At 32.8% G+C, this 17,216-nt stretch overlaps 1 protein-coding gene across 1 annotated transcript in view; it reads right to left on the reverse strand.

Annotated features, from left to right (window-relative positions):
• Positions 1 to 17,216, reverse strand: part of Tpst (tyrosylprotein sulfotransferase) — a 588,562-nt gene that overhangs the window by 271,011 nt on the left and 300,335 nt on the right. The window contains exon 2 of the mRNA XM_085958010.1: positions 1,353 to 1,484. The gene's annotated coding sequence lies outside the window, so the exon portion shown is untranslated. The remainder of the gene's footprint in view (positions 1 to 1,352; positions 1,485 to 17,216) is intronic.

A 17,216-nucleotide genomic window follows, 5' to 3' on the forward strand; every position in this document is an offset into this window, starting at 1 on the left:
CAGCGACGAATGAGGAGAAAAGCGCGATATGAGAAAAGTTAAAACGTCGAATAAAGTCTAAAATGAGATCTTAAGATGTCACGTTTAATATTTCCTCAACCCTCGAGGTGAATTTCGTATTTCAGATATCCAGTATGAAACTAACACATAATAATAATGTCACGGGAGTTATGAAACTTCACGCGTTTCGCTGAAGGATTTATGCAGCCAAAAGTTTAAAAGCTGTCTTAACTTTACGTACATAATAAATTATATGAGTGAATGTTTAAAACTGATATGTTTGGGATAATTAATAAAATTCAAAAAACAAAATTAAACCACGTATATGTAAAAGATATTAAGTAATAAACTAATAGTGTACCAATAAACCGGAAAAAGCAGAGTGAATACCTCTGTACTGAATTGTATAATTCTTTATCAGATTTTGAGGGAAGGCCTGCTGAATGGAGGCGATATAAAGTTAAGTCGCTGTCAAACCCAAGAAGTGAAAAAAACAGATAATTCATGGAATATTGGTTCTCCATAATCTCAATAAAGCGTAGTATTTTACGTGGTATACAGTGCTAATAAAAAGAAACCTTAGATACTAGTAAACAATTTCACATTTTTTGTACCCACCTACCTAAAAAAATATTCATCAAAATTTCATTAATTTACAATTATTAGCAATACGAAAAAATGAAAGTTTAAATTTGGAATTAATTATTAGATTTCTGTATCATGAATACCACCATAATATATATATAAGGGATCCCCGAAATGGTCGCGGGAGGAGGTGCGCCTCCGCAGCGAAAAGTTGAAAAAGATTTTCTTTTTAATTATTAAAATCGAAAAATTGTAAAAGAAAATGTCGAAGGAAAGCGACACAACAAGCGCGACTACACACTGTTGGGCATAGAACCCATAGACAGTAAACACTTAAGCCTGGGTAACTTCATGAGCACCTATGTTGTTAGGCGTAATCAATTACAACAGTTAGGTACTAGGTTTTTTAAGCGTAATAATATTATGTCTGATTTTAAATTAAAAATTTAGAAAAACATGACATAATCAGTTTCAAATAATTTTACAAGAGTACAAAGCAAATTTATTACGTTTTAAAAATATATTTTTCACAAAAATAAGGGTTATTCCCTCAACGAATGAGTATTTAAACACAAAAGCAGAGATAACATAATTTATACGGGTATATCTCGATGTGAACATTCTGTTGATATACAAAACGAACTGTACAGATTTTCATTACGCGGCAGATATGGTAAACTTCGTGAAATAAATTGAAATGATGCTAAAAGTATGAAACCTTTTTGCTTTTGCGAGCCTTCTGGGAACGTAGTTATGTGTGTACTTACTATGTGTTGGGGATGAAGTACGGAGTTGGGTCCTTTATCTCGCACATGAGAGTGCAAATCTCGACACTTGTTGGTGCCTCAGCCTGGAAATGGAACGTCCAGGGGGTGTACGTAAGATTTCAATGTAGATATCTGCGAAAAGATAAACAACATTCTGTTAATGTCGGAATGGAATAATATTTGCTAAGCTAGGTGTAGACAGTTATTACATCATTAACATATTAAATAATAGCACTAATGGTATGAATACTATAATATGCAATATCAAACAATCAGGGGTTTTTTGACTATTAATTGCCTTCTCTATGCAGCTTATCTAAACACGATTACACCAGTGTTGTATGAGAGGCTTGATAAATTTAATTGATTAAAAAAAAACAAGCTATCCATAAAAATCTATAATTGTGATAGTACATCATTGAATGTTGTTATAGGTGATAGAGGAGGTGGATTATTGTAACAGAAAATTCTGATGATGAAACATGATTATTGTTTTTCGAGACTATTTTTTCCGCGAAATTGTTATTGAAATTTTCAATAATTCGTGAATTTTTCATCAAATTTCCGCTTTGCCCGGAAGACATTGAAAAACAAAAGCTCAAATAATCTATGTATATAATTGTTATAATAAAATAATTGGAATTTTAATACCAATTACCATTATTAACTGCTTATTTAAATATAGAACATGTGAAATATTATTTTGTGACCATTATTAATATTTAATATAGCAATACTATTCGGTTGATGGAGTCGATACCGCATGTCATATTTAAAACATTAGGTTGCTGGTAGTTCAATATGATGTTCGAGGTAATATTATGAATTCAACGGTTTTGTGAAACATTGGAGGTCCTAATTACATATTCATTAGCAATACTCTGATAATTATAAAACGTCTAATAGTAGGCGTAGCTACGGCTGTCAAAAATGTATAGATACCTTTTGACCAATACTTAAATACCTTTCCCCAGGTTGGAATATTTAAATGCTGCTTGATGATTACGATGTATAAGAATATTTTGTAATACTTTAGCGATTATTTTGAGCGTAGTTTTTTTGATATCTTGACTTCATATACAAATGTGAAATACAAATTGTTTTCTTTTAATATTGTTTGTTCATTGTTTGCACAAATAAGTTCGTAGATATATATCGTAGTTCATAATATTCTTGAATATGGGAATATTATTCTTATGAAGTTTCCTTTATGATTATTTAAGAGCGCGTCTAGAAAAAAACCTTCTTTATTTTAAGACATATAACTATTTTCCGTCCGATAAGTTCGTCAAACGATTATTTTCCGACTGCCGTTCTACAAGGCATGCCCGCGTTTCACTCTCTTGACTCTCGTAGGTAACTTCTGCTCTTGAGACATTTTTACATGCTATCACGAAGGATGGTTTCCAATCCTGGCGTCCTGAAGAATTTGAATTTCTATGCACCCGTAAATTACCTACGTGGTCGCAGCTATGACTTATTCTGGTTCAGAACTGTTTACTCGTGTCAAGATTTTCAGGCACCATTAGCCAGGTGTGCAAGACTAGTCAATGCGCTCCCCAAAGACATTGACATTTTCAGTGATGTAATGTGTATTTTTTTTTTAAATTTAATTTTATTGTATAACACTGTCCATTTTTTCTTTCAATTTTTTTTTTCTACTACACATTGTTGTGTTTTTTTAATTAATAAATATCATAATATATAATATAATATGTCCATAAATACAATATTACGAAGAATATGTTGACAGGTCAGTTGTTTTGAGTCGATCTGTCAAAAACATCAAACCCCTCAGTGTGATCAGATCACGAACTATTGTAATGTATAACGAAATAAATATGTACCATAACTTAGGATGACAATTAACCGATGCTAATTTCAAAACATTACACTCGTGTCTCGATACTTTGATTTGATACGATACCGAAACTATGTATCGAGACTCTTTCATTCGATTTGACGGCCTTAGGCGTTGGCACTAGATCAGTACATGTATGGCCACTTCTTGATTACTATATTTATTATTAACATGTCTATAGACCCCACGAAGGCATACTGATGAGTGATGAGTGATGAATAACTGGCAAGCTCATAATATAAGGACGATACAATAATAATCATTATATCAACAAGGGATATGAAACATATTATATTTTCGTAGTTCTTGGAAATAATATTTTTTATAACAATTGGGAAAAATTCAGAGTATCATAAATTATCATAGACAATAATATTTGTTTTATAAACATAGAGCTTAACTATGATGAAATTTTCATATTATTATTATATATTCACAGTATCTAAATACACCAATTACTTGGAATATTATGGTTATTTGGCATTGTTCCACGTTCCATTAGGAATATTTTGAACAAAAACAGATCATAGCAATATCCGTTATATACATAATAACGTGGGAGCTAAGCTCTATTATACACATTCATTCGCTGAGTAATAATCATAAAATTTGAAAGGAAGTGTGTTTTCAGTATGAGAACAAGAGTTTACTACATATTATTATATATGAGATGTTCGTCAAGATACTATATTCGTTTATATGTATATTTTTGTATATAATATTATCTTCCAGGTACATTGCCATCATGAAAAATATGTGTACCCACCCAATGAGACTTGAACCAACAAATATCGCAATCCGGACGATATTTTATTTATTTGTTTATTTAGAAAAAGAGAGTATTACGGCATTACAGAGATTGGATAATGCGCCAATGGTTTACAAATTAATCTATGAATCAATAATCATGATGGGTTGTTATTTATAGGTTAACTAGTAAAAGTATAGCGACCAGATTGCGATGGTTGTGGATTCAAGTCCCATTCAGTAAAAACATTTTTTTTTATATTTTTCCCCAATGTATTCTTCTGAGATGATAGAAATTATTTTATTATTAAAAAATCTAAAAGAGGTAAGTACTCAGAATTTATCCTTTAAAATTATGTCTGGTAAAATGAGTGTTTATACCCAAACGTGTGTTTGTGCAAAATAAATGAGTGTTCAACCAAAAATCACTATTTTGATTTTTGTAATATAGCATATCTAGTCTTAGAAATATATTTATAGTAGAACAACCCTTGAAGGACAAAATGGTATTCGGACCCACATCCGCTGGTTTCTATTCTAAATAATATGTTTTTTTTTTATGAATAATGTTCAATTAATGTTATGAAATCGTATGTATAATTGTTTCAGAATGTTATAATAGTATAAAAAATGAATAAGTACTAATAATGTTTTAATAAGCTTGTGCATTTGTCCATGCGTGCAACAGTATTTTTTTCGGGAGCAAAAAACGTTTATGAACGAAGCGAAAAGAAAATTACTTCGGTTTTACAAAATTTACCTGATTTTTTTCTGTCGTGAAAAAATAAACAACGAATCACAGCGTTTCATATTTTTAAGATTTCAACCGTAGCTTGTTTACCAAAGGGTCGAGTGTACCTAATCCAGATTTTGTAACCAGGCTTGCGGAGATTTTCCTTTGTGAAATTATTTTTCAATAAGCTCCAAAGAAGCCGGCCACTCACAAAGGGAATCTGTGCCATTGAAAAGAAAATTTCTGAAGTAAGATCGAAAAAAAAACGGTAAAGCAATGCATTTTTTTTCTAGAGTGTATGAAAATATTTATGTGGCGAAATGCTGATATTATGATAAATAAAATATTTTATAATTATTAAGATTTTATTTTGATATAGTCATACAAAGAATTATGTTGACAGTGAAATTATACGTATAACTATTTTAATGTATTTTATCGTCAGTAATAAGAGATAATGGAAATGGAAAAAAATATAAACACATTGAGGAAACAGACAGATATGACACAAAATCTTTATATGAACGAGATTCGTTGAAAATGAAACTAAATACATTCCTAATACTTCAAACAAAGCTTTTTGTTCACCTACAAAAGATCACAGGTAGGGAATCCAATCCCGAGCCAAAATTCTGATCCCGGGATTTCGGGATTACAATTTGACAATCCCGGGATCCCGGGACTGGTCCCGGGATTGGGATTTTTTTCCATTGTTAATATAAAATTTTTATATTTACAAATAACATTGATAAAATCGGTCAAAAATAAATCTAGTATAATTTATACTATTTAAGACATTTATTGTTAATATTGTATACGTTAAATCTTGGAAATACACAATTTTAATGGAGTAAATAATATTGTAATATAAATAATAATGTGAATTTAATATGAGATTGCTATTTCTGATAGTAAAGACATAATGAATAGATCAGCGAGATTTAAAATAGTAAAGCAAATAATCATGGCGTACTTATGGCCTTTCCGCTTCATAAATCTAATTAGTCAGCCAAATATGAAACTGCCGTAAAACGTATGATATCATGGTGGAATTACTTTGTTAAAAGTGCGAAGCCGAAGCGAAAAGACCAATCTTTCTCATTTTTAATAATCTATGTGAAAAAATAAAATGAATCGGCAACCTACACATCAAACTTCATTCAAACTCAGTTTATTTCTAATGTAGTTATTTTGTATTAAAAGTATTTTTTCTGTTATATTTTCCATAAAAATTGATAAAAAAATCAATCCCGAAATCCCGGGATTATGTTTATCAATCCCGGGATTCATAGGTATCGAAAATAGCTCGGGATCCCGGGATTGGATTCCCTAATCACAGGCACTTGGTTGTAAATGGACCGTAAGCTTTCAGTTGGCAAGTATTGTTCGGTGCTTACTAGCAGAACAATGGAAAGAGAAGGTTTTCCTAAGCGAAGAAGTCGAGAGCTTAGAATATTTTTAACGAGATTCTTGCGCTTTAAGATATAACTTTATAAAAAAAGCAAATGTGCAACGTCTTGCTGCACGACACACACAATTTTAGTAACACGAATAGTAACCCAACTTTGGCTTAGTTAAACTTATTTAATAATTAAAAAATAAATAAGCTGTAATTACCGATACACTTCAAATAAAGTAAACATAGGTATACCTACTTACATAAAAAAATGTTAAAACAGTTGAAGTAGGCAATATTTAGTAAGTTTATAATTATTATCGGCCGCTTTCCAAAAATGTTTTTACAAGCTTGTTTGTTACTCGCTCGCTCAACCTATAGTATCCATATGCTGGATCCAAATCCACACTGCAAAAACAGGGGAAATACAGGATGCCAACCACATCCTCAGGTCGGTCCAACCAGCTGTTGGGCCCATCGGGCCGTCCGACTTGGTTGCTACTAAGACCAATTATTTTGCATTTAAAAAAATTGCGGCGTCTTACTGCGGGCGTGAAGATCTCTTCACATAATCTATGCTGCCCGTATGATTAGCTCCATTTTCTTTGTTATATATACCTTAAATTCATTTTCTTTTTCGTAATTTCCATGTGGTTTTCTCTTCCTGGCACCCTGCATTAGAGTAAATTATTTAAACTCAGTCAGAGCTCACCTTGAGCGTAGCAACTCCAGTCTTGGATATTTTCTTCCAGGGCATTCCCAGGCAAAATTGAAATAGATGCTTAACATCGCCACTGTAGGGTCCCGTGATACGCTCGATTACGACCGAGTGTGGTGCGGGGCGGGGCGGGTTTTGGTTTGGAGGGATTAACTTGCAAAAACAGTATGGGAATAAGACAATTTGAATATGAACTCGCACCTCACGGCTTCGAAACGAAAGCGCAGATGTAGGGTCGAAATAAACAGAGCATTCGAATTTACTAGGTAGTTATTTCATTCGAAAAAGGGAGTTAATATCTATTATAATTTCGATACAAAAAGTAAGGGTTTTTTTTCAGAATTACGTAGGTAGAAAATAATATAGGTAGATTAGTTTATTCAAGAAAAAAATGATTAAAGCCCTTTATTTAGATACTTAGTAGAGATGCAGTATGTATTCCTTATTTAAAATGTTCAATGACATTATTCTATAATATTATTTTTAAAAGTCGAACGACGAGTACGCCATTCATTGGTGTTAACGATAATGACAAATATTATTTGGTGAACATACACTGTACTATTTAAAACACAACGCAAAGTATTGCATAATATTGTGAATCATTTAAATTAGTTAGGAAACTTATAAACCTATATACTGAAAGTCCGGTAGGTGAATCGTTAATAATGATGGGGTAAAGCTGCTTTGTTCTATTGCTTTTTCAAAACGAGTTGCTCCAAAGCTACATACACTTCAATAACCAGATAATTGTGTTTTTCTTATATTTCCTATTGTTATTTTTTCATTTGCTTACTGTATCCGCCCGTTATTAAGTAAACCCACAGAACTGGTGTTCCCTGGGTAAACCACTTGTTCATATATATATATATATATATAATATATTACATTATATAACGGTCAGTCGGTAGCGCATTTGATATCTTATATTATAATATTCTTAACTATTCTTAAGTAATTTTAAAACACTAATCGATACATTTCCTGTTTACCAAACGTGCACAATTCATATTGGCAGTAAAGTTTAATCGTTATAAGGTGCTACTATAGAGAAGTTTACCATCCATGTTTCCAAGAAAATGCTGTCGCTTCTGTAGCTTTTCTTGAAAAATGCATTTTCCATAATGTAAGTCAGTACAAACAACTCGCGCTGACTTCTCGTTGGCATCTTTTACTTAATAAATACGAGTAGCAAACAAACACCAACAATACTTTCTGCTGACTACATAACATCCATTTATTTCTTAAGGGAGAGTATAATACGTATTTGGTATTATGACCATACAACAGCTCTATTCGATATAAATTTAAAAAAAAACAAGCTGTACACATTTTTTTACAAAAATTCTGTTTTAGATTAAATATAAATTATATGACATATAAACTATGAATTGTTTAAAAATCTTTTAACAAATATCGAAAAGAAACATTTTATTGATAAACAACAACAAATACGGCGTATTAGTAAGAGGAAGGAGGCTGTTTAACGGACTCGAATTTTATAAAGAGTTTTTTCAAATTATAAGTAGGTAAATCGTAAAAAAAAAATCTTGATTAATTAAATATTCAGAAAACTATATTAAATTGAATGATTCATATTTTGTCGTTAGGTACTGGCAAGTATGTAGAATTACCGTAGCACTCTGTGACATAAAGAAACATTTTTATTATTAAAGAATTGGAGTTTTCCGTACCATGTTTAGATACATATTGATTAATTAAAATTTTTAGTAATATTTTCAGCAAATTGTATGTTTCCTAATCCTGTCATTAGATACAGTTACCTAGATACATTATATAAGCACTTAATTTCGTCTTCAATCAACTGCAATCGTGTTAAAATTGTTAGGTGAGCAATGAGCATATTATTATATTTACTTGACAGTTGAAAATTATATTAGAATTTTCGAAATGTAAATTAGACGGTGAGGCATAATTCCATTCCGAATACTGAACGGTAGTCAAATGCCGCCAGTGCTTAAAATGCATTACGTATAACGTTCTCGTATCGCGTAATGAGAGCAGAATTTCGCATGGGAGGCTTCTATCTGCGCGGAAAAGCATTTTCTTAAAGTGGGCCTCCCACGTCTCACTTTGAGTGTAAGGGGTTCAATGGTAACGAGTACCTTCGCAGAGATAGCGCTAACGAAATGTGTAAACATTGAACATACGACGCACTAGGATATCAGCAGTGGCGTAACGTAATTTTACACACATCGGTAAAGTTATATCGCAACCTTCTTTAATGTTGTTATCTGTAAATAAAGTTTTGGTAAAAATGTATTAGCACATACGGCATCAATTTCATAAATTAGGAGAATTTAGAAACAAAATTAAACGAATATTTGTAATTATTGAGGCCATGACTTACACGTTGATTAACTCAATATTCCGAGATAATCGCGTATAGTACCTACCTACTATATTATTTATTTACTTATTAATATTCGCGACCGGTGTTTTGTGGTATTCATTGATTCCTGCAATAGAATCTGTCCAAATTTTAGTCTTAATGTACCAACTTGCAATTAATAGATTTGATAAACGTTTCAGCCGCATAGATATTCGATAATTTCATTGTAATTAGGTGCGGTGCAAGTGGCTAAATTTGTAAAGGACGACATCCAGAATCCAATGGAATGGGTGTGAGTCCCGCCCGGTATATAAATTTTTTTCAAGATATTTTTGAAGTATGAGTTTTACCGAATTATGAAAAAATATTTCGCATAACCATTAAAATTATATGGCAGCATAACAATGTACCTTACTGTCCCACGTTCTATCCGTATGTCTCCACACCCGTTATGCGGACGTATACTGTGGAGTATCTAACTTTAGATGTCTTTCAAGGTTATGCTGAGAGTATCCTAAGAGCCCTAGACGTCAGTTGACGTGCAATACAACGTGTTTAATTTATATTCTAATTTAAACTACTATGGTCAAGCATTGATGAAAACAAACCTTCTCCGGAAAATACGGAAAACTTTTTGAAAGCTCAGAAATATTTTTTCGTAGATTCAGCTGAAGTTCGGACTGACTTGATAATATGCTCTTTCCTTTACAAAACTGACGTTTGCAGTGGATACAAGTCTACCAGATTACTATCTATGACAATCTATGAGTATGGGGGCATTAGTTCAGGAGAAATATGAAGAAAAAAAATATGACATAACCAAACATACTATACTAATTATATGTTTTGGACTGCAATTGAATGCTGTAAAAATTTTCATTTTCAGAAAAATCTTTATTACGAAATTTATGAAATTTCAAAACGCCATAAGTATATCAGAACCGACGGACATTATGTGATATAATTCCAATGTGACGTTATGTACTCGTCGTTGATACGTGTTGAAACATCGTTTAATTGAGTACCTATTCTATCCGATAGTTATGTAATATATTAGTGAATATTATAAAATTGTGGTGTATAAATGCGCACGGCACTGCGTATAACATTATTATGACGGTAATAACCTCAGCCGCTCTTCTATTATGGGAATTTAGTAGGAATCTGTTTTGAGAGGTTAAGTGATAAACCGGCGTCTGATGCAGCTTGGATAGTTTCCAAGAGACCTACCTATTATTTGAACATGGACAGTTTGCACTACAGCTTAAAGTTTGTGCGAACTACGGCAATAATTATATTAATTTATCTCTTAGAGGTATAAAGTAAATAATTGCTTATATGCATTTTCATATTAGTACAATATATTAACTGTTATTAGTTATATGACCTTATAATGCTTCTGTAGTGAAAGAAAAAAAATGTCGGTATTGTCAATGTCGTTTGTTTTCAGCTATCAACGGACGAGTATTTCTAGCGGTTCTGCGATGAAAAACTGCAAACGGTGGTTGTAGTTGAGACAACCAATGAAACAACATAATATGTCATTATTTTAGTTATCAGACGTTTCTTTGGTGATACATGTTGGAGCCTACCGAATTTGATATGGTACCTATAGCACGATACTGATTTTAATACTATTGATTAAAAGCACGAAAACATGGGGTACCTACATCTCAGTTTTCTCCAATGCTCACTCCACCCGTTTCTACACAAAGAGGCCAAATTCCATTTGATTACCCCAAGCATACGGCAGTTATCAGTTAAGTAACTCTGGCGACATGGTCGATTAAGTATATAACTGATTTTTTCTACATGATTCTCTTTAAAGTCAATATTAAATACTTTTTTTTTTTAAGTATTTGATAGTTTATATTATATATTTCATGTAGGTATAGGTCTCTCAGCCAGAGTTGGTGCGACACAGATACGAAAGATTGTGTGTGTTGGTGAATTTCTGAAGAATACTGTATTCTTTTTTTGAATGCGTTTGTGTGAGTATTCGGCCGCCTCAACTCTGGTTGTGCGATATATAAGTATCTCTCTTTCCAGATAGATCAGGTAAACAGCTAGCACCTAATCTTTGTAAAAGTATATTAATATTATTACTTACACTCTATGAAGATTCATAACCTCCGCTTAATGCGATTCGTTTCTATTAATTATTATCGCTGCATTGAAAAAAACGTGTCTGATTAAAATGAAGCAATACGTATTAATCTTCTTATTTATAAAAAAAGCATTCAAAACTCTATCAATTTCGACACCTATAATACAATGTTGTTATATTGAATATTTATTCACATCCCAAAAATAACTGCAAGTTTTAACATATTTTAGCAGAGGACGGATGTGATTGTTGACCAATATACATTTGAAAATATTACAATATGTAGTTACAAATATTAAATAATTAAAAAGGCGTAAAAGAATTACATTCATAAATTATCTATAAAGTAAAGATAGGAAAAATACACATTTTCACCGAACAAAGAACAGAACAAACCCCCGAGCGAAATTGGTAATTTACCACTGTCCTTCTCGGATGCAGATTTTTATTTACTGGCCCCATTGAAGAAGGCACCAAAAAGAATTTTATTGCATACATAGGAAATGGAAGATGGATTCCTATGCACTATTTAACAGGACGACCGTAGTAATTGGGTAAACAAAACTTATGTAACGAGATTATTATTGATTTGTGGTATTTGTGCATTCAACCGATTATAACGATGCAACTTTTTACGGCTGACTTCTAGCGGAACCTTTCCTATTTATCTCTAAGTGACCATAAAGATGTCAATTGTCAACCATTTTACATAATTATTACAACATATTATAACTTATTGTAACTTCAGAGTGTAACTAATTAAAAATTAGAATATCGTTATAATATAAGATACGAGTATCTACGGTTACTATTAATTGTTATGAACGAATTAGTAACCTGGATGATTTGGTTATTATAAATTATAATGATAATTTCAGAATGTATTATCACTCAATCAGCAAATTTCTAAGCTTTGATACATATATTAATTTGAATGGTAAAATCTCACTATAGATAATATATAATACCTATTCGTGGTCTGTAAACTATATTAAAGTATGAGGATAGAAAAATATTTCGATCAAATCGACTTAAGTTATAATAATAAATAAATTTATTATATTGAAAAATAAAAACAGATACTTATGTTCTAATAGATTACATCACTGTACTATTCCATTTAAGTCGTTTTAAGTCGTACGGTCTATAGGACCACATCTTCGGATGCCCTGGCGGTCCTTGCGGGGGTCTTTCCCCTCGACTTGATCATTCAAATTAGAGGATCGATCACTCTCCTTATGAGGAGGATCAACACAACTCTCGCCGGTGTCCCTCTGACACCGCCATCGAGAGTGGAGGGCGTAAGCTACAGAAAGACTGTATCTGAGCTGGTCTACAAGACCGCATATGCGGCATGGCAGGCGAGATGGGTGGCCTCCTCTAAGGGCCGCCAGACTTTTCTATACTTTCCAGATGTCTCGGTGAGACACATGACGAGGAGACTGGTGCCGACCCACTGGACTAGTAAATTCATGACTGGCCATGGAAACTTTGCGGCCAAATTGTAGGGGTTTGATTTGGCAGGACATGGGTCGGGTTGCTCATGTGGACACGACCAGCAGGACGTAGCACGTCCTGTGGGACTGTCCACTTATGGGCCCGAACGAGCGGAGTTGTTTGCCAGGGTCCGACCCCATTCGGGCCCAATAGGACACGCGGACATGGTGGCAACCGAGGCCAATTTTGCGGCCTTTACTAAATTCGCCAGAGCGTACGGGGGGCGGGACACTCTCTACTCCCTTTGCGACTCTTCAAATTAAAGTCACTCTGATAGTTGCCATATAAATTAACATCATGCATTCGCACTTCGGTGCAAGGTTGCATCACCAGTCCCGTACGGCTCTGCTCGGGACAAAATGAGGGCTTAAATACTTTGATCTGGCACACGTAAGGGTTATGTTAGCCGGCCGCGTATGACGTGGCTGCATATACATAACGGGAGCGGAGGTGGGAGTTTTACACACCATGACCACCATATAGTAACGAGTGCGGAGGTGGGAGTTTTACACACCATTGACCACTATATAGATAAAAGAAATACAAACGTATTATGAGTTAAATTATTTGATGTTGAACTCTATATTAAGTTGTAACATGTTACCATTTGTATACCGTCGTATTAATATTATTATAATGACGAGAAAATACGCCAGTTGGTTCGTTTATATCGAATCAAGCATGAATGCCTCGCAGTTTACAACTCCGTGAATAGCTTTTAAAATGTATACAGTAGGTATTCATAGTGATATAATAAAGTGAAATTCAGTGTTAATTTAAATACAATGTTGAAGCTTGAAGCGTGTCTGTGTCAGGCCTTCGGCGCTACGCTACGACAAAGTCACTTCTGAGATACTAATTAATCTCGAATAGAGGCATTAACAAGACTATAGTTTGCGATAAACTAAACTGAATCTATACGGAACGTACCTAGCTAATGTTATAAGTGTCTCTAAAGAGAATATAAATTGAACTCAACTGACGGGAAATGTATGAAATTAATCACAATAGTGAATATGCCAGGAACTTTAATATCATCAGAATTTACCAATACAATAAAGTGCTAAGAAAATCTAATTATTTATTTCAATATTATGTAATTCAATAGCTACATTTCAGTTATACGTTGGATTATGAATTGAAATGCAAGCAATCATTAATCTTTACGTATTATATTATTATGCTACATTTACTGACACTCTATGGAAGAGGGATGGCGAATCAATGACACGTGGAATATTTTTAAGTGACACGCAGGGAAAGTTCAAAGATTCTCTTATAAACCGTGTCTTCAATAAGTCTAAAACCGTAAATAAATGAATTAACACAATAAACACTACAAATATCTCACTAAATTATACAAATATTTTCCCCTATTGAGTGTGTAAATTTAGAAAATATATGGTAAGTAGTTAATCTTTTTTTGGTAAAGTATTTTGGTTTTTATTTTCTTTGTCTGACACGCAACTACTTTTTTCAATACATTTTTACACACTTGTGCTTCGATCTGGTAAAGAACAATAATAGCAAATATTTTTTAGGACCTATAATGGCTATACATATCAATGAGTAGTGGAAAGCTGTTATATTAAATTAAATAAAAATATCAAGTACCTAAGTCCTCAATCCACATAAGTAATTAAATTATGTTTAGGACCGGTTCCATTCGATTAGCTATGGTAATGCGTTTAATTAGTTAACAATTACCATATGAAAGGACAAAACCGGTCATTTTAATACAACACATTTTATAGAAACTAATTAGGTTACATTAGCAGACTTTTTTGAGCGAAATGGTTCGAATAACCAATCGGGGATTGAACAAACTGCCAGATGCAGGGTTCGAACCTGTACCCAGAGCATTATAGGCGGGCACAATGGCACTGCTTCACTGTGGGAATATTTTTTACCATTGTAATGATTTTACACTGTAAAACAATTATTTTTGATTATATTAAGTAATATGGTTTGACTGTTATTCAACTAAAGATAACGACGGCATTTCAGATCTTTACATAAACTAAAAAAATAAAATAACAACACTAAAATGAATTACTCGTGTAACGTGATTTTTTACACGTGAGCGATTCCGTTGGGCAGGCCACGATTGACGGATGGAACACCACAGACTACCCAAGAAACCGGAATACACCGGTAAAGGAAAAGAAGGGACAGGAGACAGAGACTGAGGTAATTGGACTGTCTAGATCGTCCTTGAAACTAAGGCAGTTGAAGGAGTTAGCGACAGACAGAGGGGAATTAAAATTTTTCTGGGGGCGGCCAATAACCACATTAGATTACAGTCAATATTGCCGACAGTACTATATAATTATTGTAAGCATTCTACTATATAATTTTTATGGTTCTGCGTAAAATCTTAAATAGTGAATTATACAATAATTGTATGCCAAAAACGCATATATTTGAGGGATTAAATATTAAAAAATAACCGTATACTGCCAATGATTTAAAAAAATATTGATAGGAAAAACTTTAATTTATATAACATACATAATTTTGAAAACACTTCTGAAAAAATATATTATAACCAATAGAAAAAATCTTTTTGAAAAAAGTAAGATACCCTAAGGAATCGAACCCGCATCTCTCGGGTATCGCGCCCACGCACATAGACTACTATGCTAAAGAAGTCATACTTAATTGCGACAAATTTTTTAATAATGGCTTTTAATACTTACAGAAGCGCTTTCCAAATTGAGCTACTATTGGAGATATGTGAAGTACCTATATCTAATGTACTTAACGCAAAGCTCTGTGTTGTAATTATATACTTGATTTTATACGTTTGAGCTTCACAAGTATTCGTTTATTATTACTCATATTTTGTTTAATAAATAATGTTTACTTTACCAAACTTTTACCAAAAAAAGTCTAAGTGAATGAATTATTGCTGCATGCTATCATCATCAATGACCGATGTTGAAAGCTTGCCCTGGAAAAATCCATTCTTTTCCTTTCACTGTCACTGCCACGTACTTACAAAATCGGCCATAATATTATAATAAATATTCCATCGCATAATATAACGCTATTAATTAACAGCATACACAAACTCATGTGTTAATCAACGCTGTCTATTCTGCGTCTATTAGACGAATCTCATAATTAGAATTGATATCTATTTAATGACTGTACGTATTCCTAATAGCTTATTTGATAACTAATATGCGTCCGAGGCAGACTTGTATAGCGTGTGAGATATATAATAATTATGAAGACGGTAAAAATTTAAACAGACTCCCCTCCCCGTAGTAGGATTGTCATGAATATTTTCATCTATCGAAAATATCGATTTTAGATTACATTATTTTAACCAACTTGAGAAAATGATTGTTAAAAGAAACAAAATATACATTTAAAATTAATAAGTGAACCAGTTGAGAGTAAGAAATTCCTACTATTTACTTATTCCACATTACATAATGATCACGACTGATTTCGTCCACCTCAATAGAACATACTATACTGATAAAAAATACTTTTTACAGCTATTTCTTTTACTAACAGCTTTTATTAATTTCTAATAATTAATGTTACCTTTGTTTTCGTGTGGATTATTTTAATGCATTATAAATTGAATCAGATACAACTATTAATACTCTTTTTTATACAGCCTGAAATAATTAACTACGATTTAATTGATCTATTTTGTGAACTCGGACAAATTTAATTGACAAATTTTTGAACAGAGAAGTTCTGAGAATATTGTATTTAATAGTTCATGTCTTCAACGAATAACTATTGGCGGAGAACTACAGGATGAAAACCACAGGTATGTCCGAGAGGGAAGAGATGCTCAAGTCGGTCCAACCAGAAGGGGCCCATCGGGCCGTCTAACCAGGCCGCCTTAAAGCCTTATAGCTTTTAAAAATTTGCGGCGTCTTATTGGGTACGTGAACATAGTTTGTGTATGTTCGTATTGTCTAGCTTTGTTTTTGTATTATGTTTATAATTAAATTCATTTTCTTAGTTTTAGATTAGTTTAGTTAGTTCTCCGTGCCTTTCTCTCCCATGGCACTTTTTATTAATTTAAGTCAACTCAGTAAACTCAGACAAAGCACACTTGAGAGCGTTGCGACCTCAGTATTGAGTATCTGCTTCCGAGACATTACCAGGCGTAAAAAAATAGTTAGTAGGTATATCTAAGGTGTTTTAAAATTATACCTATATATTCAATAAATAATGTTACATTCTCAATTCTTGTGAATAAAGAAATAAATTCGGTGAATACAAAAAATAGTATCAGCAAGTGCAAGTACGTTACAACTAGAAAATTGGAGAGATCCCGACACCGGTTAGTAATTAATGTAATTGATACTATGATTTTAAAAATAAAAGCTGAGTGCCAAAAACTAACACAATTTGTGAAGCGCGTCATGATGTAAAAACTACTGGTTAATTTAGTCGTAATTAGATATAACGCATATTGGC

Source organism: Rhyacophila brunnea, unplaced genomic scaffold (assembly GCF_057557595.1).
Source record: "Rhyacophila brunnea isolate RB1 unplaced genomic scaffold, BYU_Rbru_1.0 scaffold_7, whole genome shotgun sequence".
Taxonomy (NCBI): Eukaryota; Metazoa; Arthropoda; class Insecta; order Trichoptera; family Rhyacophilidae; genus Rhyacophila; species Rhyacophila brunnea.